Here is a 24,403-nt window from a genome sequence, read left to right on the forward strand (position 1 = left end):
GTACATGTCCATACTATATATAGCTTGGCTGAATCCTTTTATAAATCGGTATTGGCCATTACCCATAGGTCCAAACTCTCAGTCCAAGGTTTGGGGACACACGAATTTACATGCATCTTAACTAATAAGCATCAGACCATTAAGTGAGCATAGATATTCTCATCTCAAATTTATTACGGGTCATGAGCCAGACATATAACATCTTGAGATATTTGGATAAGCCACCACAAATATATGTGCCGTCTAAGATGGATCCTTAGAAGAGGATGAGGATGGGGATATATGTTGGATATGAATCTCCCACAAATAATGAAGTACCTTGAGCCAAATATGAGTGATCTATTTAGTGGCCAAGAACACGGATTGCAAAGTTTAATGGATCCGACTATCCAACATTAGGGGGAGAAAATAATAAGCTGGTAAGAGAAACAGAATGGCATCGACCATCATTGTCTTGCCAAGATCCTCGGACTAAAGAATGTGAAATAGACGTCCAAAGATTATACATTTACAAAGCTAGCTAATCAAATGCCAGACACATTTGCTGACCCGAAAAAGAATGACTAAGTCATATATAAACCAGCTTGTAAAGCACAAACTAAATTGATGTCCAAGAGAGACACAGTCAAGTTGCTACAGAGTCTATACAAGATAGACCAATAACTTCCAAAAGATAAGAATCCTCAGAAAAAAGAGAAAGGTGCATAGAATGATAAAAAAAAATCCGAGGTCAAGGAAACTATACCAGACATAGAAATAAGGCCGGTCGGCTCTAAGGTACAGGTACCAAACAATGTAGCTTGGGACGCCAAGCTGCAAAGTATTAAAGGTCCTGATAATAATGAATCTCAATCGATTATATCATGTTTGGAACATAATGGAACACAATAAGAAATTTCGACATAAGATGATACAAGGTAGCACTTGAATTTATGAATATAAGCGAGGATCATGAACCCATATCAATATAAGAGTGCGCACTCGTAGAACAGATTGAATGGAAACGTGGGGTTAAATAGTTTAAAGAAGAAAGGCGTATTTGGCCATATGATTAAGACGTCATATGATGTTAAAACCAGTGGATATAAATGGGTCTTGTGAGGAATATAAATCGTGAGATATAAAGCTAATGTTGCACAAGGATTCTCACAAAGACCAGTAATAGATTATGAGGAGATATACTCCTATGTGGTGGATGCAACTACTTTTAAGATTTCTCATAAGTCTGGCTATATAAGAGAGAAAATTAGACTTGCAGTAAACTGATGTAGTGACTGCATATTTATATGGTCCACTGGATAATAAAAGTACTAGACGGTATTGAGCTGAATGTACAGCAAGTTCTCGAGAACAATATTGATAATCATCGAAATATATGATCTGAATATCCTAGGAACCTCTGGATACAATTTTTCAAACGGTTGAATACCTTAAGAAAGAATTCGAGATGAAAGATCTCGGGAAAACAAAATTCTGTTTGGGATTACAACTTGAGTACATAAATGATGGGATCCTTGTGCATCAAATGACATACACTGAAAAGGTACTCAAGAGATTCAATATGGCCGATTGCCATTCTCTGACCAGTCCCATGGTCGTGAGGTCTCTCGGCCTGGACACTGACCCATTCCGTCCCAAGATGGACGATGAAGATGACCTAGGTCCCGAAATACCATATCTCAGTGCCATAGGAGCTTTAATGTACTTGGCATATCACACACAGCCTGATATAAGCTTTGTCGTGAACCTACTATCTAGGTTTAGCTCCTATCCGACCCAGAGGCATTGGAATGGGATCAAATATGTTCTTTGTTACCTGTAAGGAACGAAAGACTTGGGTCTATATTATACTAACCATAACAAAGATGGTTTAGTTGGCTTTGCTGATGCTGGTTATTTATCAGATCCACATCAAGCTCGATCACAGACATGATATGTCTTTACACATGGAGGTACGGCCATATCATGGCGTTCCATGAAACAAACCATCGCGGCCACTTCATCTAATCACTCTGAAATCTTGGCCATACATGAGGCCAGCCGCGAGTGTGTTTGGTTGAGGAGACCCAACACGTCCGAGCTGATTGCGGGATGGCTCAGCTCAAGGACGGTTACATAAAAGGTGATAGGACGAAGCACATATTGCTTAAGTTCTTCTTTACTCACGAGCTTCAGAAAGCCGGTGAGGTCCAGGTCGTCGAAGTACGATCCAGTGACAATTCAGCTGACCTATTCACCAAGGCACTTCCTACCTGCACGTTCAGGAAGCTCACGCATCAGATTGGGATGCGTAGGCTGAAGGACCTCCACTGAGGTTCACATCATGGGGAGTAGTACGTGTTGTACTCTTTTTCCTTCATCATGGTTTTGTCCCACTGGGTTTTCCTGATAAAGTTTTAATGAGGCAACATTAAGCGTATTACAATCCATGTATGGTTATGGCATCCAAGGAGGAGTGTTATAAATCAATTGGTGGATGTCCATAACCGGCCCGGTCCATAACCGGCCCATACACTTAGAGAGAGAGACGGTCCAACCCTAGAGAGAGAGAGGCGGACACGAGACTTGGAGAGGAGAGAGAAGCGGCTACATCTTGCCTATTTCCTAATTCGTTTATGTTTATGATTTATAATCTTTCCTATTATTTTATTTCCATTTATCTCTCTTGTAACCCCTATATAAAGGGAACACTTATTAATAATATACAGAAACTTACAGTTCTAAATCCTTAAGTTTACAACAACGTATACTTATTTAAAGAAAGAGAAAAATTATGAGGGGTCCGAGTTAAGGCTATTTCCATTTGTGAGTAATATTCCAAACAATAGAATTGTATAAAGCTATAATATGTATTAATGATTAGTGCTACCAGTGGCATTTTTTGTAATACGTCTAGTAATTAAAGGGTGATTTTAAAGATGGGCTGAGGAAAATTATGGTGATGACACATCATCCAAAATGGTAAACTTGTGAATAAACTACCAAAATAAGGTTATTTTTTAAAAATGTTTCCCTTTTAATAAGAAAGAGATATATTAGTCTTTGATAATAATTAAAGAAGAGCTTTCTTTTATTGGCTTGTGCGATTTGATTTGATTCGATTCATCTAACAAGAAGTTGGTATCAAATAAAATATCTCTAAAAACTCTTTGATTGATCCAAAAACATGTCTCTCGTAATCATTAGATTCCTTGATCGACGGTTGATCAACAATTTGTACGCTTCGACAACTAATCAATTCAAAAAAATTTCAACCCTAGCACACGAAGTAAGAAGTAGTAGGAAAATTAGATTGTATATAAAACAAAAAAAAGTTATAATTAAGTATCTAATTAAAAAAATTGACTATGATCTTCAACATATTTTATATGCCAAAATATCCTTGTAAACAACTGAATAACTTCTTTTATTTTTTCTTTCTTTCTTCTCCAAACAGATCATGCTTCTATTATGATGAACACTTAAATCTTTGTCTCTTCTTTTGCCTCTATTTTGTCCTAATCTTTCTGCGTCATATTCTTCTCCTACGGTGTTTGTCTGATAGGCGACAACTCTAGGAAAGCGCGCTAAACAGAAACTGCCTCCATGCCTCTGTCTTCATATTCTGTTTTTGCTTCTAAATCTTGTATCAGCACCGACCCGGACTATTAAGCAAATGTGGTGGTGAAGAGTGAAGATGCTGGACAAGTGAATATGTGTCTCTGTATCGGAAAAAGAAGAGTAGATGTAGAAAATGGCTCGACGACTATAATATATTCAGTGAGAAAAAGATATAGTATAGTATAGTTTTGTTTAGCTTAATATTACAAAATATTATATACGATTTTTGAATTTAAATTTTATTTAAATATTATAAGTATATATTATTTTATATTGGAGTTTAGGATTTAGTGATTAAACTTAAAGATTTAGTATTTAGAGGGTGGAGGTGGGGTTGTAGGTAGGGTTTACAATTATACTATGTATATATATAGAGTGTGTATACTATTATCTATCAATTCACTATCAGTTCTATACTATTGTTATATAATACTCAACTTTATTAATTTACATATGTAATTGGAATGTACCATCTATTATGTTATCTTTCTAGAGGGTGTATACTATGTATTGTACATGAAAAATAAAGTCTTCACTTATCCTCTTATCTTTTTTTACGGCGTTTACATCGTTGTTCCTTCCTCTCTTGTTTATGAAATAGAGTTTATGTATGTTGTAATTAATTGACTGTTGTCGTGTTATATGCATGATTTGATTCGCCGTCATGTTAACTGAGTAAGAATAAAAATGATGATTCACAGACTATACTATATTCTTCAAGAAGTTGTTTTAGTATAGCACAATCATGCTTTTTTTCCTGGCCACATGTGTTATATTCGTTAACGTCATCAACTACCTTCTCTACTTCTTTTACCTGTGTACTATCTATGTACAAGGTTTAAACCAACAAGAAATGGAAAAAAATGTTACTCATTATTTATGTCAAAATTATAGTTATATTCTTAATATTACTTTCAAAATTGGTTAGTTAGCAAATTAATCCAAGTAGTTATTAGGGATACTGACTATTATCCGTTTCAGTGTTGCGGTTCTCTTTAGGAATATATTTTACAAAATTTGATTTAATTCGGCTTGGTTATCTTTCGGCTCAGTTTGGTATGGATGTTTAGGAATACATGAATAATTTTCTCAGCACGAGAATTTCAAAAGAGGACATTACTTTGTTCGATTTATAAATGAAAAAATAACTTTCATGTTGACTTTTTTTTTGCTGTACGTACCGGGAAACTCTGGATGAATCTTTCCAGTTTTTTTTTAACACCGGATAATTATGCTATTACAACCATGAGAAGTATTACATGCGATTCTACAGCCGACAATTCTACCTGTCGTATGAGAATTCACGTCTGACTGCATCATCTGAGCCGTCCTATGGGATCCACACTTGATGATATTCCTTGCGCCATTCTGCAGATCTCTTGTAAGTCTTTTCTCCCTCAATTCGTATAATTCCGCCTTTTCCGGAAATTGAAACACAGAACTCCTGGTGTAGAAGCATTAATAAACCTTTGGTCAAACCCACGCATGTAGTTACTCCGGAGAGGTCAGGCATTTTTTTGGCAAACTCATCCAAATTCAGTTACATATATAGGGGATGCATAACCAGAAAACCAAACCAATCTGGTTCAGAAACCGTAGACCTGTTTATACTTCCTTAGTTTTTTTTTTGCTTTTTAGTGGATTTTACCTGAACGAAGAGGAGCAACAATATCGTGGATCACTGGGAGAGAGATATTGCCTACATTATGAGTCAAATTCTTCAATCTCTTTATTTCGCAAACAAAGTTCTTCTTGAATCTCTCTGTTGCTCACCCCACATTAGCTGTCACCGTTTACTTATCAAAATAACAACTTCTTCAGCTTTGTTACGTTTACACTCATTCGTTCACGTTTCTCCAAACACTAAAACATTTTTTAATGTGTAAAAAACCAAGTCATATACTATATCAATGGATTCTTCATTTGGATATCATCTTCATCTTTCACGTTGAGTAACAATGGCATCAGCTATCATTGTTTACTTCCAAACCAAAGGACTCACGCCTTGACTTTCCTCTTCCTCCAAGCCCTCCATCTCGTCCCGTCATCGGCCATCTCCATCTTTTACTCTCTGTTCTAATCCACAAGTCTTTTCAGAAACTTTCCTCCAAGTACGGACCATTCCTCTACCTCCGCATCTTCAACGTTTTCATAGTCCTCGTCTCCTCATCCTCAATAGCCTACGAGATTTTCAAGAAGCATGACATGATCGTCTCCTTCCGTGGCCTCCTTCCAAGACACGAGTCACTCTTGTTTGGTTCTTCCACTTTCCTCATGGCTCCGTATGGAGATTACTGGAAGTTTATGAAGAAGCTCATCGTCTCAAACCTTCTCGGGTCCCAAGCACTTGAGCGTTCACGAGGCATCCGTGCCAAGGAGATAGAGAAGTTTTACTCAAACCTGCTTGATAAGTGATGTCAGGAGTTTCAAGGCTCGTAAGACAAATGTTGTAGTATAAAAGATTGTCGAACCAGTTCTGAGGGATATCAAAACACCGAGAATGCAAGTACTCACTTAATCTAAGTGCAACCAATGATTTAGATGGGTTTTAAACTACTACTAATACTAGAAAGCAATTACAGAATGATACTTTCTTGACTAAGGGAAAAGAGAATTCATGGGTATAGGGATTAGACCTTGGGTGATCAAGTTTCGAACTAAGGATGGCAAACGATCAATCAAACTATCAACCTTAAGCTTAGACACAATCTTAAACAAACTCTATGTCTAGATGAATGTTCATTTACTAACATATCTCAAACATCAAATGTCTTTGGTTGAATAATATGAAAGCAATCATTACTAACAAGTCTATTGGCTATCTTAATACCTTTAACAACAAATGTCTTTGGTAAAGCATGTTAAAAGCTTAGGAGAGTTGTCTCAGGCATTTCATCAAACACCTTGTGAGTGGGAAATGCCTAAAGATCAACTTTTGAGTGGCCAACTCAGAAGATGCATTATGAATACTCTACTAGCAAGGAACAAGAATGATCTACACTAAAACATCCTAGAACTAACCTAATCACCCTTAATCTCCCTAACCCATGAATTCAAAAAGTGATTACTCACTAATCTCCATGATTCCTCTTAAACCCATAGTGGATTTCAGATTAATAATGTAGAGAAATAGATAAGAAATCGACAAGAACACAAGACGAGAGCAATCAAATCTGAATCAAAAGAAGTTTTCACTAGTTGTTCTCTGGAAAAAAAAAAGATTCTGGCTTTTGGTGGCTACAAAAAGGTACTTAAAAACATAGGTTTTGAAAAGTAAAAACGTGCATAATGAAATGACCAAAAGGCCCTTGAGTAGAAATGAATTCGAGCAAACAGAAGGCACGCAGCGACCTCCAGTAGTCGCTCCGGGAGGTCGCTCCAGGCTTCGGGAGCGACCTGGAGGGGTCGCTGCGAGACGTCGCTCTGGGTCGCTCTTCGCGAGCGACCTCGCTGTGTCGCTCCAGGTCGCGTCGCTCCGGGTTATGGAGATGCGAGCGACCTCGCTGTGTCGCTCCGGTCAAGTCGCTCTGAAAGGGTGTCACAGCGACTTCACGGTGTCGCTCCGGTGAGGTCGCTCCCATGCACTGCTCGTCCAATGATCACCTTTATCACCTCTTTTGAGCTCCAAATGCACCCAAATGTCTCGAGGAACTCCATGTGGTACTCCAATACCTAATAGAGACATATGTATGCAAAATGCAACCTAGACATGACTAAATCCTAATCTATATGATGAAAATGCACATGAATAAATGGATAAAACAATGTAAATATGCAAGATATCAACTCCCCCAAACTTATTCTTTTACTTGTCCTCAAGTGAACTTTCTAGAACTCATAGGGAGAGAGGTTTGAAGGTGGGAGCTCATAGCCAAAAGAAACACACAAAGCACTCAAATCAACATCTAAATTCAGCATTAGTACACCCTCTCTTATTATACTCTAGCTTCTCTAGGTCTATCCCAACTCTTTTCATCCCTGCACTCATCATCATGCATTCACACATGCAAATCTGCCAACTCTCAAATTCATTAAGGTAGCATCAAGTGAATTCTTGCAAATGGTCAATTGGTCCAAATCATTTGGTTGAGTAAGGGAAGACTTTTATTCAAGTGGGTTAAGAGGTTCAAAATCCATGATCTTTTAAAGTGGTTTACTCTCAAAAGAAGTAGCCTTGACATTGCACATAATATATCTAAGAAAGAGACCAACTCATGCATACAATGCTCAATCTCCATTGTTCTACCCTTTTCCCAAACATACAAGTTACACAATCACTTCATAATGTCAAACCCAACTCCCATCTCTCACCAAAAGATCCCAAGAACACTTTGCACATAAAACTCTTTTTTTTTGAAATCTATAAAGGATTTTCTTAACTTCTAAACAAATCTTAGCTCTAAACAACTTTGCTAGCCCTTTTTTTTTTTTATTCTTTTTTTTTGGGCCAAGACTTTTCACAAATCGAGCTAGAAGTTTCTCTACTTATCTCATAAAGACTAGTCAATTAAACACAAGAAGTCTATTCTTTTCCTTCGAACTTTTCATGCTTCCAAACCATAGTCACCACACTCACCCCCACCTATAGCTAGACAATAGAGTGCCTAATCTAGCAAAAATGAAGACCAAGCATTGTCGTTCCCGATACTCTCAACATTATGCACATGTAAGGCTTTCCGAAAAAGGCCTCACTCATCAAATAATGAAAGCTCAAAAACAGGGAAGGGTTTTGGGAATGGTGTACCACTCGAGTTTGTCAAAAAGATTGGCATAAAGGATGTGACAACTCAAGTGTATATATCCATGACTCAGTACACAAGAGACCATAAGCAAGAAGCATTAAGTTCGTTCAGTTCAAACAAGGTTGTAGTTGGCTTCAAAGGTTGAGTTTCAACAATCAACAAGTTTCAGGAAGAGTTTTCAAGGCTCGAAGCATACAAGTCTTTTTGAGAGGTGCATAAGCTACTCAGGTGCAAAGTAATGTTCTTTACAAGGCATCTCAAATCATTGCTCCCAATGCAAGTAAATGCAACTTATATGCTCTAGACTCTCCTAGAAATGCAAATGATGCAAACTAAATGAATTTTTTTTAATGCAAAAAGGTATGCAATGCATGACTCAATGAAACAACATCAAAGCAAACGTGATCAAATACTTGGTACCTCCCCCACACTTAAATCACACAGTCTCTATGTTGTCAAGGAGAGAGAGATACCCAAAAAGAGAAAACTAATATGCAAAAACGAAATGGTATATACAAGGGAAAGTAGTGGGTTACCTTCTATGGGGAATGAGTAGAGGGAGATGCTCCCTCCTCGTTGTCCTCAGGTGGTAACTCTTCAAGGGGTTCATCAGCAGGAGTGCCCATCTCTTCAATGTAGATGGCTTGCCCGAACACAGTTGGTTTCTTCATTTTCTCCTTGATGTCAAAGTGGAGAACATGCTCTTTACCCAAATGGAGATCAATCATGCCCTCTTTCACCTTAACAATTGCTTCTGCTATAGCTAAGAATGGCCTTCCAAGAATCAATGGGTCTTGAGCCTCCTCACCCATCTCAAGCACCACAAAATCTGTAGGTATCTCATACCTTCCAATCTTCACAGGTAGGTCCTCTAAGATGCCCACAGGGTACTTCACTGAACGATCAGCTAACACCAAAGAGAGTCTACACTTCTTGTACTGAGTAAATCCAAGCTTCTTTGCAATAGACAAAGGCATCACGCTGACACTAGCTCCCAAATCGCAGAGACATTTCTCAAATACCATAGGTCCAAGAGCACAAGGTAGTGTGAAGCATCCTGGATCCTCTAACTTCTCTGGAACATCAAGCCTCTGGATGATGGCACTGCACTCATGGGTAAGAATCATCATGCTTTCCATTTCCTTCTTCTTTGCAGCTACAACATCTTTGAGGAACTTGTTGTATTGAGGAATCAACATGAAAGCATCGATGATGGGCATTGCAACCTGAGCTTCACTCATTTTCTTCTCAAACAAAGCCTTGTACTTCTCTAGCAGCTGCCTCTTGAATCTACCAGGGAATGGTAGTTTGGGTTCATAGGGAGGAGGAACAAAAGAATTCTCACTTGCTGGAGCAAGAACTTCACCATCTTTCACTGTTTTCTTCTCTTCCCCAACCTTTCCTTGACCTTTGTCTTCCACAATCTTCTCCAAGATTTCATCATTGATTTTCTCATCAACAATCACCACTTCATCATCTAAGTTGATGGCCACCTCCTCACCTAGTTTCTCAGCATCCCTAGTGAGGGTTGTAGGAGGTAACTGCTTACCACTCCTAAGGGTGATAGCTTTGGCCTCCTTGGGGTTTTGGTCAGATTTTCCAGGTAGAGATCCTTGCTGGCGAGTCTGGTGAGTGTTCATGGAAGCAAACTGATTCTCTAAATTCTTGACTGTAGAAGCAAGATGTGAGAACTTGTTGTTGAGCTCATTGTAGCTCCCATCAATCTTGGAATGAAGGTTCTTCAACTCATAACCAACATGCTTCTCACTTCTAGTCTGAGACTCCAAGAATTGTTTCAGCAGGGTGTCAGTGCTGCTCTCTTGAGGAGCAGAGGAACCAGATGAGGGGTTTTGCTGAGGTTGATAGCTGCCTTGCTGGTTGTTTCTAGGCGGATAACCACTCTGTTGGTTGTTGGGGTAGGATTTCTGTTGGTAGTTGTTGTATTGAAAGTTGGGCTCTTTTTTGTACCAGCTACCATTGTTGTTGATGAAACACAGCTCTTCCTTACCTTCCAAACCCTCAACCTCATGGACAACAGGTGGATCGTCCTGCTTGGAGTTACCAACAAACTTCAGCTACTCTTGGGTGGCTTTTTCAGCAATGAGTAGGTCGATCTTGTCTTCCAAAGCTTTGATCTCTTTCCTCGTCTGCTTATCATCACCCCTACTGCCTCTGTCGTGATCTGCACTGTAGACTGCATCACTCTTCATCATGTTGTTAACCAGCTCTTCTGCATCATCTTCAGTTCTTCCCAAGAAGAACCCATTGCTAGCTGTATCCAATCTGGCTCTGTACTTAGGAAGGGCACCTCTGTAGAAGGTACTGAACAAACTCTCCTTAGAAAAACCATGATGTAGGCATTTGGTTTGATAGCCTTTGAATCTCTCCCAGGCTTCACTGAATCCTTCCAAGTTCTTCTGTTGGAAACTGGAGATCTCATTTCTCAGCTTAGCAGTTCTTGAGGATGAGAAGAATTTCTCCAAGAATGCTCTCTTGCACTCATCCCAAGTAGTGATAGAGTCGCTGGGTAGAGACTTCTCCCACTGACGTGCCTTATCCCCCAAAGAGAAAGGGAATAGCTTGAGCTTTAAAGCATCTTCGGACACACCAATGGTTTTTGACAACCCACAGTAGCTGTCAAACTTGTCCAAGTGATCGAATGGGTCCTCAAAAGCCAAGCCATGATATTTGTTGTTCTCGATCACGTTGAGGAGTCCTGACTTGACCTCAAAGTTGTTGGCTGCCACAGCCGGTGCTCGGATTCCCAGTCTATGACCATTAATGTTGGGCCGGTCATAAGTACCAATGGGTCGAGCTGCCCGCGGTTGGTGTTCTGCCCCTTGCGGTTGATCTGCCATATCAATATCCAATCTCTGCAAGTGGGCTTGTTGTTCTTCTTCTCTTCTAGCTCTAGCACACTCCCTCTCAAAAGCTCTAATGTATGCTACTATTGGAACTAGGTTTGATGGACCCCTGCTCCTCAAGTTCATACACCTGAAAGTGAAAGGTAGGTGAAGAAGAAGAATCAGTAACAAAACAAAATTAAAATGACTTAGTCTCAAGCAAGTGACTAAATCTCAATGTTTAAATCTACTCAGAATTTGGCAACGGCACCAATTTGATGTTAGGAGTTTCAAGGCTCCTAAGACAAATGTTGTAGTATAAAAGATTGTCGAACCAGTTCTGAGGGATAACAAAGCACCGAGAATGCAAGTACTCACTTAATCTAAGTGCAACCAATGATTTAAATGAGTTTTAAACTACTACTAATACTAGAAAGCAATTACAGAATGATACTTTCTTGACTAAAGGAAAAGAGAATTCATGGGTATAGGGATTAGACCTTGGGTGATCAAGTTTCGAACTAAGGATGACAAACGATCAATCAAACTATCAACCTTAAGCTTAGACACAATCTTAAACAAACTCTATGTCTAGATGAATGTTTATTTACTAACATATCTCAAACATCAAATGTCTTTGGTTGAATAATATGAAAGCAATCATTACTAACAAGTCTATTGGCTATCTTAACACCTTTAACAACAAATATCTTTGGTAAAGTATGTTAAAAGCTTAGGAGAGTTGTCTCAGGCATTTCATCAAACACCTTGTGGGTGGGAAATGCCTAAAGATCAACTTTTGAGTGACCAACTCAGAAGATGCATTATGAATACTCTACTAGCAAGGAACAAGAATGATCTACACTAAAACATCGTAGAACTAACCTAATCACCCTTAATCTCCCTAACCCATGAATTCAAAAAGTGATTACTCACTAATCTCCATGATTCCTCTTAAACCCATTGTGGATTTCAGATTAATCTTGTAGAGAAATAGATAAGAAATCAACAAGAACACAAGACGAGAGCAATCAAATCTGAATCAAAAGAAGTTTTCACTAGTTGTTCTCTGGAAAAAAAAGATTCTGGCTTTTGGTGGCTACAAAAAGGTACTTAAAAACATAGGTTTTGAAAAGTAAAAACGTGCATAATGAAATGACCAAAAGGCCCTTGAGTAGAAATGAATTCGAACAAACAGAAGGCGCGCAGCGACCTCCAGTAGTCGCTCCGGGAGGTCGCTCCAGGCTTCGGAAGCGACCTGGAGGGGTCGCTGCGAGACGTCGCTCTTCGCGAGCGACCTCGCTGTGTCGCTCCAGGTCGCGTCGCTCCGGGTGATGGAGACGCGAGCGACCTCGCTGTGTCGCTCCGGTCAAGTCGCTCTGAAAGGGTGTCACAGCGACTTCACGGTGTCGCTCCGGTGAGGTCGCTCCCATGCACTGCTCGTCCAATGATCACCTTTATCACCTCTTTTGAGCTCCAAATGCACTCAAATGTCTCTAGGAACTCCATGTGATACTCCAATACCTAATAGAGACATATGTATGCAAAATGCAATCTAGACATGACTAAATCCTAATCTATATGATGAAAATGCACATGAATAAATGGATAAAACAATGTAAATATGCAAGATATCAATAAGGCGATAAAGAGTGAGACCGTTGAGATCAGTAAGGAAGCAATGAGCCTCAATAGCAGCATCATCTTCAAGATTCTTATGGGGAGGACTAGTTGCTCGGAGGAAGATGGTGAGGCGGAGAGAACCAGGGGTCTTGTTATTGAGTCATTTGCTTTGTTCAAGAAGATTTTTTTCGCAACATTGCTTCACAGGCCACCCGAAAAGTTGGAAATCTCACTAATTAAGAAGGATATATTGAATGTTTCTGACAGATTTGACGAGTTTCTAGAGAAGATTCTAAGGAAACATGAAGAAGAGAAGATAAGTGAGCATCAAAGTAGAGACATGATGGACGTGTTGTTGGAAGCTTCTCGAGATGAAAATGCTGATTATAAGATTACTAGGAACCATATTAAATATTTTCTCATAATAAGTATGCTTACTCTTTCTCTCTCTAATAATTCAAACCAACACCACTACTAGCTATCCTGACTATAGAAACGTTTTTTGCAAATGCAGAAACTTTTCATTGCTGGCTCTGATAGTATAGGGCAAACTACACAATGGACAATGGCTGAGATCATGAACGACACTAACATTCTCGAGAGATTGAAAGAAGAAATTGATTGCGTGGTAGGAAAGTCAAGGCTAATTCAAGAAACAGATCTACCAAACCTTCCTTATTTGCAAGGAGTCGTTAAGGAAGGACTTAGACTTAGGGCTGTTCAATATGGCAAAACCGAATCGTACCGAACCGAACCAAACCGAAATAGATAATATGGTTTGGATTTGGTATATACCATACAAACCGAATGTATATGATTTTTAAAAAAACGTAGGATTTGGATATGGTTCGGTATATAACCGATAAAACCGAATAAAACCGATCAAAAAATAGAAGCATGTAAATATGTATATATTTTATAACAACGTATGAAAATCATAAGTTAATTTTTTTGCTAATAACTATTACCATATTTTTTACAGTAATAAAATAGTCTTGATTTGTAAAACACTTGAACTATAATTAAATAACAATTCATCGCAAACATGCTTCTTATTTTCTTAGTCTTCTTTTGATCTTTTTGCTTTAATTTAGCATTGACTAAATTGAAATAAATATTATAAATTTGATGATAATAATTAGTGGAAATTCTTCACAATTTTTTTTTATCTATAAATGAATAGAGTTTCGTGTTTAATAGAAGAAACATGACTTTGATGAACGCTAAATATGAAAGAATATAATAACTTATTTTTTGTGCTTCGTGCTTCTGTTTTATTTTTTGTTTCTTATTTTTATTATTAAAATTTTGAGCTTTTATTTTAATTATAGATTTGATTATTTTATTAGATGATAGAAACATTTTTTATTTTTGTTCTTTTATTTAAACTTATAATATTTTTTAATAAATGAATGTGTTGACAACGAGACTATAAAATTCATATAATATGATCCCAAAATAAAGAATTATGTTTTTTGGTATAAAACCGAATAAACCGAAAACCGACGGTATATAAACCGAACCGAACCGAAGTAAATATGGATTTAGAATGGTAGTTATATTTTACTAACCGAAATACCGAAAACCGAAAAAAACTGAACTGAAACCGAACCGATATCCGGATTGAACACCCCTACTTAGACTCCACCCACCAGTGCGTCTTTTGATTAGAAATTTCAAAGAAGGATGCATGATTGGTAGTTATTATGTACCGGAGAAGACAACACTTGTTGTTAATGGCTATGCTAATGAGAGATCCTGATTCTTGGGAAGAACCTCTGGAGTTTAAGCCAGAGAGATTTCTAGCTTCTTCAATATTATCAGAGCAAGTGCTTAAGTACATTCCTTTTGGAAGTGGACTGAGAGGCTGTCCAGGTGCAAATCTAGCTAATATCTTGATAGGAACTGCAATTGGAACGATGGTGCAGTGGTTTGACTGGAGAATCAAAGGAGACAAAGTTAACCTGGAAGAAGCTGCTGGAGGAATGAACTTGACCATGGCTCATCCCCTTAAATGCAATCCGGTTGCTCGAAACATTAACTTTTTGGCTTCTAATTAAATTGTAAATGGTACCAAGTTCCTTGGTTCTTGAAGATTGTTAAAAAGTTTCGAGGAGTGGTATTAGAGGAATAAATGTTGGAGTTTATAAGTTTCATGGTGAGAAACTGAATAATAGTGTTGTTGTGGCACTCTTCTTCCATGTATATTTAATTGTGCTTGAGATTCAGAAATGTGTTTTTTAGTACTTAGGGTACCATCAAAACTTCCAATATTATTATTAATGTCTGGTTTTCTATAACAACTGTCTTTTCCTATTCGGATAACGGTGTGCCACCACTAACTTCTCGTAACAACATCTGCTAAATACAACTCCACTCATTTTAAACCCAAATAAAATCCGAACGAATAACATCCAATAGCACAAGTCCATCCGGATGTTAAATCCAGGGTCATGGCTTAACCCTCTTTTGTTTAATATAAGTTCATCCCTATTTTAACCCAGCCTATTTTAACCCTATTTTAAGTAAGAGTTAGAGTTCGTACCGGGATTAGCCCATTTAAATAGAAAAAAATTATTTAATTCATTTTTTTTTAAGTTCTAAGCATCAAATTAGAAAAACTAAGATGTGATATGATTATCTCTTCCAAATTTTTGGTTATCAAAATCAAGTTTTTCCACAAAACCCAAAAAATTGAGTCTTTCCGCGAAAATCGCAAAATTTGAGTTTATCGTCAAAATAAAAAAAATTGAGTTTTCCGTAAAAACCGGAAAATTGAGTTTTTTTTTTTCAAAACTGCAAAATCGAGTTTTTCGCCAAAAATGTAAAAATCCAGTTTTCCCGCAAAATTGAGTTTTTTTTGCCAAAACCGTAAAACTGAGTTTTCCTGCCAAAATCACAGAAGTCGAGTTTTCCGTCAAAAAACCAAAAACGAAAAAAAATCGAGCTTTCCCGACAAAACAGAAAAATCAAAATTTTTCCACCAAAACTGCAAACTCATGTTTTCTGCTAAAACCGCAAAATCAAGTGCGTTGTGAAACTTTAGTGTTTGCTCATATATACATTGGTATTAATAGACTAACCAAAAACTGATGCATTTCAAGATGATGCAAATTTGTGAAAATTATGTTTATTTATTCTAAAAGATCAGAAATCATATTGATGATTGTCTAGGAATAGATTTGTGTGATGACCATATGTGCTTGCCGGTATAAGATGGTGTAGGAGTAGTCAAAATAAGTGCACTAATATTTATAAAATATGTTAATGTGTTTTTTTTACATCAAATGGCTGAGCTATTACTCAAGCTTGAGATGGTTTGGGGAACCAGACCGGAATAGAACAACCAATTTAGTACAGGTCTCTATGAAAGAATCTCGCTATCTTAGCTAATGAATCAGACGATACATTAATGTGTTTACATATGCAGAATTTATAAATTTCATATATCGTTTAGTGAAGGGAGAGAGAGCTATGGTTACAGCGGAAACACTTCAGCTAAGCTTCACATCAGGGTAGGATGATAGGAGGAGTGCCGATAAATCTTCTTCCAAGTGCATTTCAAACACTAATGCTAGGAGTTTCTTGAAGATGTAGTTTATATATCAAATGATGTTAAAGCCAAGTAGATGAAGGGAAAAAATCCGGTTATATTATGTTTGGAAAGAAGCTTTCTAAGAGATAGAGAGAAAGTTGCAACTACTTGGGAAGCTGGGTACAAGCCATATGTTCTTAAGTCTGATGATTTGAACTGTGTTGTTTCATTTTTCTATTGGACAAAAATTTACAGTTTATTTCGAAGTCAGTTCCGTTTAAGCATGAAAATAACATGAACTATAAAAATCAATTCGTGTTATAATATTCCACGGCGTAACGCGGGTTTTTACCTAGTATAAGGTAAAGACCAACCTTATTCAACCGTCAAAGCAAGCAAGACAGTAAGTATAGTAAGTTAAAATCCATGCATTGCGCAAAGTGAGATTAATATTACATTATCAGAACATAGAAAATATTGAATAAATTGCATAGATAGAATAATGTAGAAAAACTGGAGTTCCAATACAAATCTCTGAAGGAGTCTTGGATCTTCTCTCCAAACTAATAAAAACTCTGAATATGATTTACTGTGTAAAGTAGAAAGTATGAAAGCGTGTGTTGCCAAAAACAATAGCAGAGCACATAAATATTAGGTTAAAATCGACCAGGGGTATTCTTGTAAATAATGTGGAACTTGGGCCATAAGTCAGCTGTGATCCAAGTCGGGTTTTGCGCGCTTCGCTGTCGTTCGACAACAAGAGTTGTTCGTCGATTGACGGTTGACTCTGAATGTCGACTTTGGACTGGTTCGATGGGCATCTATGATTTTCTTCTAGCTTTAGCTCCAAAATGTCCCAAAATCACCATATATCTCCAAAACACTCTTGAACCTGTAAATAATCTAAAAAGACTCCAAAACATAACAAATAACTCCTAAAACACTTATATACCATGGCTAAAAACTTGTAAAATCCATGGTATATCATGTGCAATACACATTTTAGTTGCTCCACCGCAGAGCTTTAGTTAAGGTAAATTTTTAAATGAGATTGGGAATATATGTTTGATGTGAATCTCTATTGATACTTAAGAATCTAGAGCCATCCATGAAAGATATAAGTAAGGCTCGCTATGAATGCTAAAATTGAATTAGTATTTCCAACATAAGGAGGAGAAAATAAACAACTGGAAAAGAAAATAAGTTGAAATGTCTTATCAGTGATCCTCGGACTAAAGAGAATATGAAAATAGAAGTCCCAAAGATAATTCAAATATATAACTTTGTAAAGCAGTTGCTTGACACATTTACTGACCCATATAAATAGTGATCAATTTACATATATCAGCTTTAAATGCTCCAATAAGAATTGATGTTCTATAAGAACAATATAAAACTGCTAGTCACGCTTGCAGCGTGGTAGACATGTTGGGTCCAAAGATAAGAATACTCATAAAAGAAAATGAGCATGAATGAGGATGGCAGAATCGAGAAATGAAATATTAAGGATCTTGAGAAGAGACAGAAAACATGAAAAGAAAGAAATTCACGTACACGAGAAGAAAGAAATCTCAAATAGCTATGTCATGTCTTCAACAATATGGAACCAATATAAAATCAACGTCGTAAATACATATACATGAAATTTAGCAGTTGATAAAAATGAGGATCATGAACCATCTATTGAAAAGTGTACACAAAGAAATTATTGGCCAATATGGAAATAAGCAATAGATTCGGGATTAAATCTCTTGGAAAGAGAGTTGTATTCGGACCGGTGGTCCATACACCTAATGGTGTAAAACCAGTGGCACATAAACGAGTCGTTATGTGAAAGAATGAATGAGACGATGAGAAAATTATGAGATGCAAAGGAGTAGTTGCACAAGGATTCTAACAAAGACCTGAAATTGTCATAAGAAACACATTATCTGGTGGAAGCATCAACTTTCAAATTTCTTTAGTCTGGCAAAAAAAAAGAGAATTGAGAGCCACTGGAAGAATGAAATTTACTTGAAAGAGCCAAAACAATATAGCCTGCAAGAAGCACTAAACCCCATAAGAATTTGGACTGCTAGAAGCAGTAAGTGCTAGTTCTCGAGAACATTACCGTGCGAGTATATAAAGGAAATAATTCTTGGTCATGAAAAACCATAATATTAGAAATTTACTGATCTCTTTTATGATTGAAAGATGTGATTTCGTATGACAAGAACGATAATCATACTTGTAACTTTTACAAGAAGCAAAGGAATAACTTGTATGTATAAGTATACATAATGTGAAGGTTTAGAAGATTGTCTATAAAGAAAATTTGGATATGGAGTCCTAATAGACCAAGATATGACCGTTTGTGTGAAAGGGATGCTATGGACTATAAGCCTAATGGTCTAATAGATTATCTGACAATCAAACGAGTTTATCACTAAGGATATGTTTATATCAATTCTTAAAAGGAAGTTATATATGATGAGAATACGTTTCGCTAAGATGATGCTTCCAGGGGGAGAACTATGATGATGTTCGTAGCTGTACTATTTTTCCTTATCATGGCTTTTGTTCCATTGGGTTTTTCCATGTCAATGTTTTAACAAAGCAACAAATAACACGCAAATGATGGATACCTAAAAAGGAATGTTATCACTTAAGTGATGAAGATCTACTAATCTTCCAATATATTTTTGAGATTGAGAGAAGCATAAGAGAATGATCAATATCAAACATAATTGGAGAGGAATCAAGTCGTGAACACATTCCATTCGCGTGACAAAATCAAGGGTAAATTTTTTTCCAATCAAAAGAGACCTTCTAGATGGAATCAAAATATGAAGTTTGTGTCTAGAGAAATATCTTTGAGACTTTAATTTCATCTCTAATTTGAATCAAGTCTTTCCCGGTGATAGAACTCGAGATATGCTTGTTTTCTTTAGACATGTACATGCTGTCACAGAATACCTAATTGCGACTGATATCCCAAATATCGCTCGTTATTCCCACCTTACCATAGCTATACCGGTGCCTAAAGTTATACATGGATGTTACTTTTGATTTCCAAGTGGTTTGAAGTCATTTTGTCCTACGGGATATTCAAATTTTAGTGAGGAGTGTCAAATCTGTCGAGAGAAGTGAACAGGTCCAAGCCAAGACTAATGAGTTAATTCATCACACTGATTGTGTCCTATCAGATATCTCAAGTTATGTTCTAGTCAGGGGGAGTAGATGCGCGTTGCACTCTGTTTCTCTTAACCATGGTTTTTCCATTGGATTTTCCTGGTAAGATTTTTAACGAGATAACATCTTATGCGCTTTACGAAGTATTTTTGTATAATGGACATCCAAGAGAAAATGTTATGAATAGTTATTTGGATGTCCATCATAGATTCAAAATTCCATGTTTTACAAGATTCTTAAACCTAGCTTTGTATCCCTATATATATGTATCATTATTACCTATGGAATAATAAAAACAACCAAGTCATTTTCTGTTGATTCACAACATAACAAACATTTTAATACGTATGAATCATACCAATGATATTCTTTTGTAATTATTCTAGATATGAAGGGTTCAATGATAGATTTAAAAGGCAGCTGAAGAGGACTCTCAAGCTGACATGTCATGACATTGGTGTAAATAAACTACTAATTTAAGGTTATTTTTCCAAATTGTTTCTGTTTTAATAATAAAGAGATACCACAATGGATTTTTCATTGATTAATGAAATAAATTAATTCAAAAATGAAGCTTTTGTAGTCCAGCGGATAGAATAATTTCCTTCCAAACAATAGACGCGGGTTCGCTCCCTGCAGACACAATTTTTTATTGGTGAGATGTTTGAATATATGGAAGACTCTTGTTGAATACAAACGTAAAGAGTTGTGATTGATGAGCAACATCTACACAAGAAAAAGAGATATAATACGTAACACTTTAGAAATCTGCTACTTTTTTCTTCTGTTTCAGATCAGCTTTAAATAAATCTGCTACAAGTTGTTAGTTTCTTCTATAGATTTTTGTCCACTTATTTTATCAATTTTATTAATACAGAATCATTGTTAGCAATTACCTCTACCTTACTTGGCATATTACATTTTTTTGTTACTGAACCTACTTTAAATTTAAATCAGATTCTATAATCATAACTACTTCTAAGCAATGTAAAAAAAAATACTTCTAAGCCGTATACATATTTTTTAACATCCCCTTTTAACTCCAAAATATTATGGACCCACTACTATTAATAGCTAAAATCTGTCAACTACTTTAATCCCAAAGCTTATGAAACCCATAAAAAAAATTATGTCTTTGGAAACATTATTATTGATACTATACTTTCATTAATATTATTTTCATTACAAAAATTAATGGGAACTTGGAGAATGATATATTATAAGAAAATATAAAAAGTAAAAATATGTTTGTGTTAATGTTTTTAAACACGATCCGAACATTGAACCGAACTACTTTCGGTCGAGAACCGTAGGTTAGTAGTTTAATTAATTTTAATATATATTTATATATATTAATATTAAAACTACAAGAAAAACAGTGTTTGAAAATATAGTAAGTTTTTCACATCTATTTGTTTTTTTTTTCATTTCACATAAAAATATAAAGTTTACATTTTTTTGTAACAAGTTGGAATTACGACATATAATGAATATACAATACTATTAAAATTAATAATATTTAAATATATAATTCAAACATTGAAATTATTATTATTTTTTAAATAATAATTTAAATCAAATTGGATTACATATCGATCACCCATCAGTTCAACCTATAGCCCCGAGTTTAAGCGGTTTTACGGGTTTTATCATGTTTTTAAATAATAGATATTTTTAAAAACCTAAACCGGATTACATATCAGATCACTAGGTTTACCGATTCGACCACATGTCTGAATTGGGTTTAAAAGCACTGATTTAAATACAAAATTATTTTGAATAGACAAAATTCTTACAAATTAACAAATCATTTGTAACATTATTAATGAAATTTTACTTCATAAAATATCCCGCGCTTTAAAGCGCAGATCAAAATCTAGTTTTCAACTTAAAGCACAAGAATGCTTAATGAAGTGTAAAACAGTTTCTCGAGTGTAAAATTGGAGATGGAGCTCTTTCGGGACACTAGTTTATGTTGCAGGGGAAAATGGTCCATGACTAATGGGAACTCCAAAACAAGCAGTCGAGACAAATTTTAATGGAGAAAAACAGGTCATCTCCGTCTTGAATATTCAACCAAGGTAACATGATACTCAATTGCTAAATATCTTATCAAAGAAATTTGTTGGGAAAAACGTTCTCTCTGCTTGAAGACTACCCTAACTTCCGCCGCCTTTCTCCGACATCGGCTGGCCTCTTACCGGTGTCGGAGATCTCCTCTCTTTTCCTTCCCTGTTTTCCTCTTGCTCCATGATGGCTCTTTTACTCTTCTCCCGATATGCTCGGGGCCCTGGTGGTTGTCTTCGTCCCTGTCTCTTCGATCTCGCCGGCGGATCTGGAAGCTCGTGGCGTGTCTCTACTCTCTGGTGTCTCGGCGAGGGTTGTTAGGGTGACAGCTTTGAGTGGTGTCGGCTTTTAGGGTTTGTAGTAGGCGCTCCGGAAGTTTTCTTCTCGTTTCTGGTTCGTCGACCTAAGGTGGTGGCGCGTGGAGCGGTAGCAGCGTCTAATCCCTCAGATCTGGTGTCTTGAGCTTCATCGTGCCGATTATTTTTTAGATATGAGATGGATTTGGAGATGGTTATGTGTCGGTGTGCTTCTTTCTCGGGGTGTCCTGAGGGCGGCCCGTCACTTGTTTCTCTCTCATGTGGGACTGTTCGGTGGTTCTCTTCTGTTTCAAGGCGTGCTCGGTGCCCTGAAGCCGTCGTGTGTCAGCTTCTTGTTCTCCGGTCTCAGTGCGTGTAGGTGAGAGGTCTTCAGGTGTTGGTTGTGTCTATGCATCTGACGCTTCTAGTCTTTAAGTCTCCCCCTTTCGTTTGCTCGTTCCTCGTCCTCTCTGTTCTTCTCGACTCAAGTAGGCAGTAGCTCCTCTGTTTTGGGTCTCGTTACCTGCTCTCCGCCGCTGCTGGTTTCGTGTCACCGAAAGTGTGCAGTCTTTGGGAAAGAAGTTTATGTCCTCTGGTTCTCAGTTGATGCACGGGTTCGGTGTTGTGTTCCTCTGTTGAGTCGACAGGTTATGCTTTCCGGTGACAGCTTGTGGTGAAGTTGCTCCATCCCAGTGTCGTCTTAGTTTCCGCTTGGTTCTTGGCGTCAGGAGCAATTTGCTTTCTTCTTTGCAGGTAACTATTGGTTCGGTTTGGTTGCTATCACTTTGCCCACTTTTTGCTGCGGGAACTGGAGACGGGAACTCTCTCCTTCACCGGTGGTGTGGACCCTATCCAGGAATGAACTCCGCCCTTCATTTGTGGTTTGCGCATTGTGGGGTTTCAAGTTTTTAGTGTTTGGAGTTTGGCTCGGTTGATCGCCTTTAACGACTTTGCTGGAATGGCCTGGTCCTGGCCTGTGCTCTTCTCTTGCCACCTATTCAGTCTGTGCTCTTCTTATGCCATGTGACAGCCAAGGCCGGGGAAAACTTCGTTTGTAAGGGTTATCAGCTGTTGCTGGCTCCTCTCTCTATCGTTGGTGACTGGTCTTCATGTGATTGTTTTCTTGTTGTCTACCATTACTAGTGATAGAAAACACTAAGAGCTTGGGTTTAGTAATTCTTTCGGGTGGGAATTGTTTCAATTTGAGTTTTTGTGCTCTAGTTCCCTGTATTTTCTTCTGTTTCTTGCTTGTATGTTGTATTTCAATTCAATTTATGAAAACCATTTCTTCAAAAAAAAAAAAAACATGGGACTTACTAAGACCATCTGACATACGACTAAACCATGGGCCAAAGCAGTTCGGTTCAAGAATACAATACCTCGCCATGCTCTCACGCTTTGGACAGTCAACCTACACAGGCTTCCTGTTAGAGAGAGACTGGTAAATTGGATAATGGCCTACAATGCCACAGTTGAAGCTAGGCCTGGGCATTTCGGGTATCGGTTCGGTTCAGTTCGGTTCGGGTATTTCGGGTAGGAGGCTAGAGGATCCATTTACTACTTGATCTATTTTCGGTTCGGTTTGGTTCGGATAGTTTCGGGTTCGGTTTGGTTCGGATAGTAAAACTAGGAACCGGGAAATACCCGAAAAATATCCGGTTCTCATTTGGTTCCAGTTCGGGTTCGGATTGTTCGGGTAATTCGGGTAATTCAGATAAAATATCGGTTATTTAGGGTAAAATATCAAATAATTAGGATAATTTAGATAAGAATTTTGGATATTTTGGATTACTTTGGATATTTCGAATAAAACTATCCGGATAGTTTTGGATAGTTTTGAATACTTTCGGGTAGTTCGGATATTTTATAATAATTTAGTTATCCTCAACTATTTTCAGATACTTTTAACAGATCTTTTAGTTAAAAATATATATTTAGTTATATTACATGTATATATAATTAATATTTTTATAGATTCCGGTACCCGTTCGGTTCTCGATTCGGTTCCGGTTCTGTTATTTCGGATATAAAAATATAGGATTGGTAGTGTTGAAATAACAAAAAAAAAATTTACCAAGAAGAGAGTAAATGATGTGAAGAGACTGACTCTCTTGGTATTACACTTCCATAATTTTCTACAATCTTATACTTTTGGTTGATCAAAAAAAAAAAAGGGAAAATTGTTTTTTTAGAGCAAAAAAATAGTAACTATGTCCCTTTAGACTAATCTATATTTTGTGTCATATTTTTCTATAATATCCTTTAATATTTATGAAAATAATTTTAATAAATAGTTTTACAAACAAAAAAAATTTGGAAAAATAGTAACATTTGTTAAAATACCTATGAACTTAATGATATATTTTCCAGTTATAAAAAAGTTAAAATTATAAATTTCAGATTATGTTCTAAAAAAAGTAGAAATGACATTCTACGAAGTAGAAAATGAAATCTACTTTTTTCATTGAATCTACAATGTTTAGAATACGTGATCTACGTAAATATGAGTATTCTACAAATTTGTAG

The 24,403-nt window shown here is 36.9% G+C and overlaps 1 non-coding gene and 1 pseudogene across 1 annotated transcript; both read left to right on the forward strand.

The window, feature by feature from the left end:
* Nucleotides 1-4,525: 4,525 nt before the first annotated feature.
* LOC106369051 lies at nt 4,526-19,522 on the forward strand (annotated as a pseudogene).
* On the forward strand, nt 10,686-10,792 carry LOC125590822. The gene has a single exon (XR_007326824.1). It is a non-coding gene; the product is annotated as a small nucleolar RNA R71 (small nucleolar RNA).
* Nucleotides 19,523-24,403: the final 4,881 nt, after the last annotated feature.

Source organism: Brassica napus, chromosome C7, assembly GCF_020379485.1.
Source record: "Brassica napus cultivar Da-Ae chromosome C7, Da-Ae, whole genome shotgun sequence".
NCBI classification, from domain to species: Eukaryota; Viridiplantae; Streptophyta; class Magnoliopsida; order Brassicales; family Brassicaceae; genus Brassica; species Brassica napus.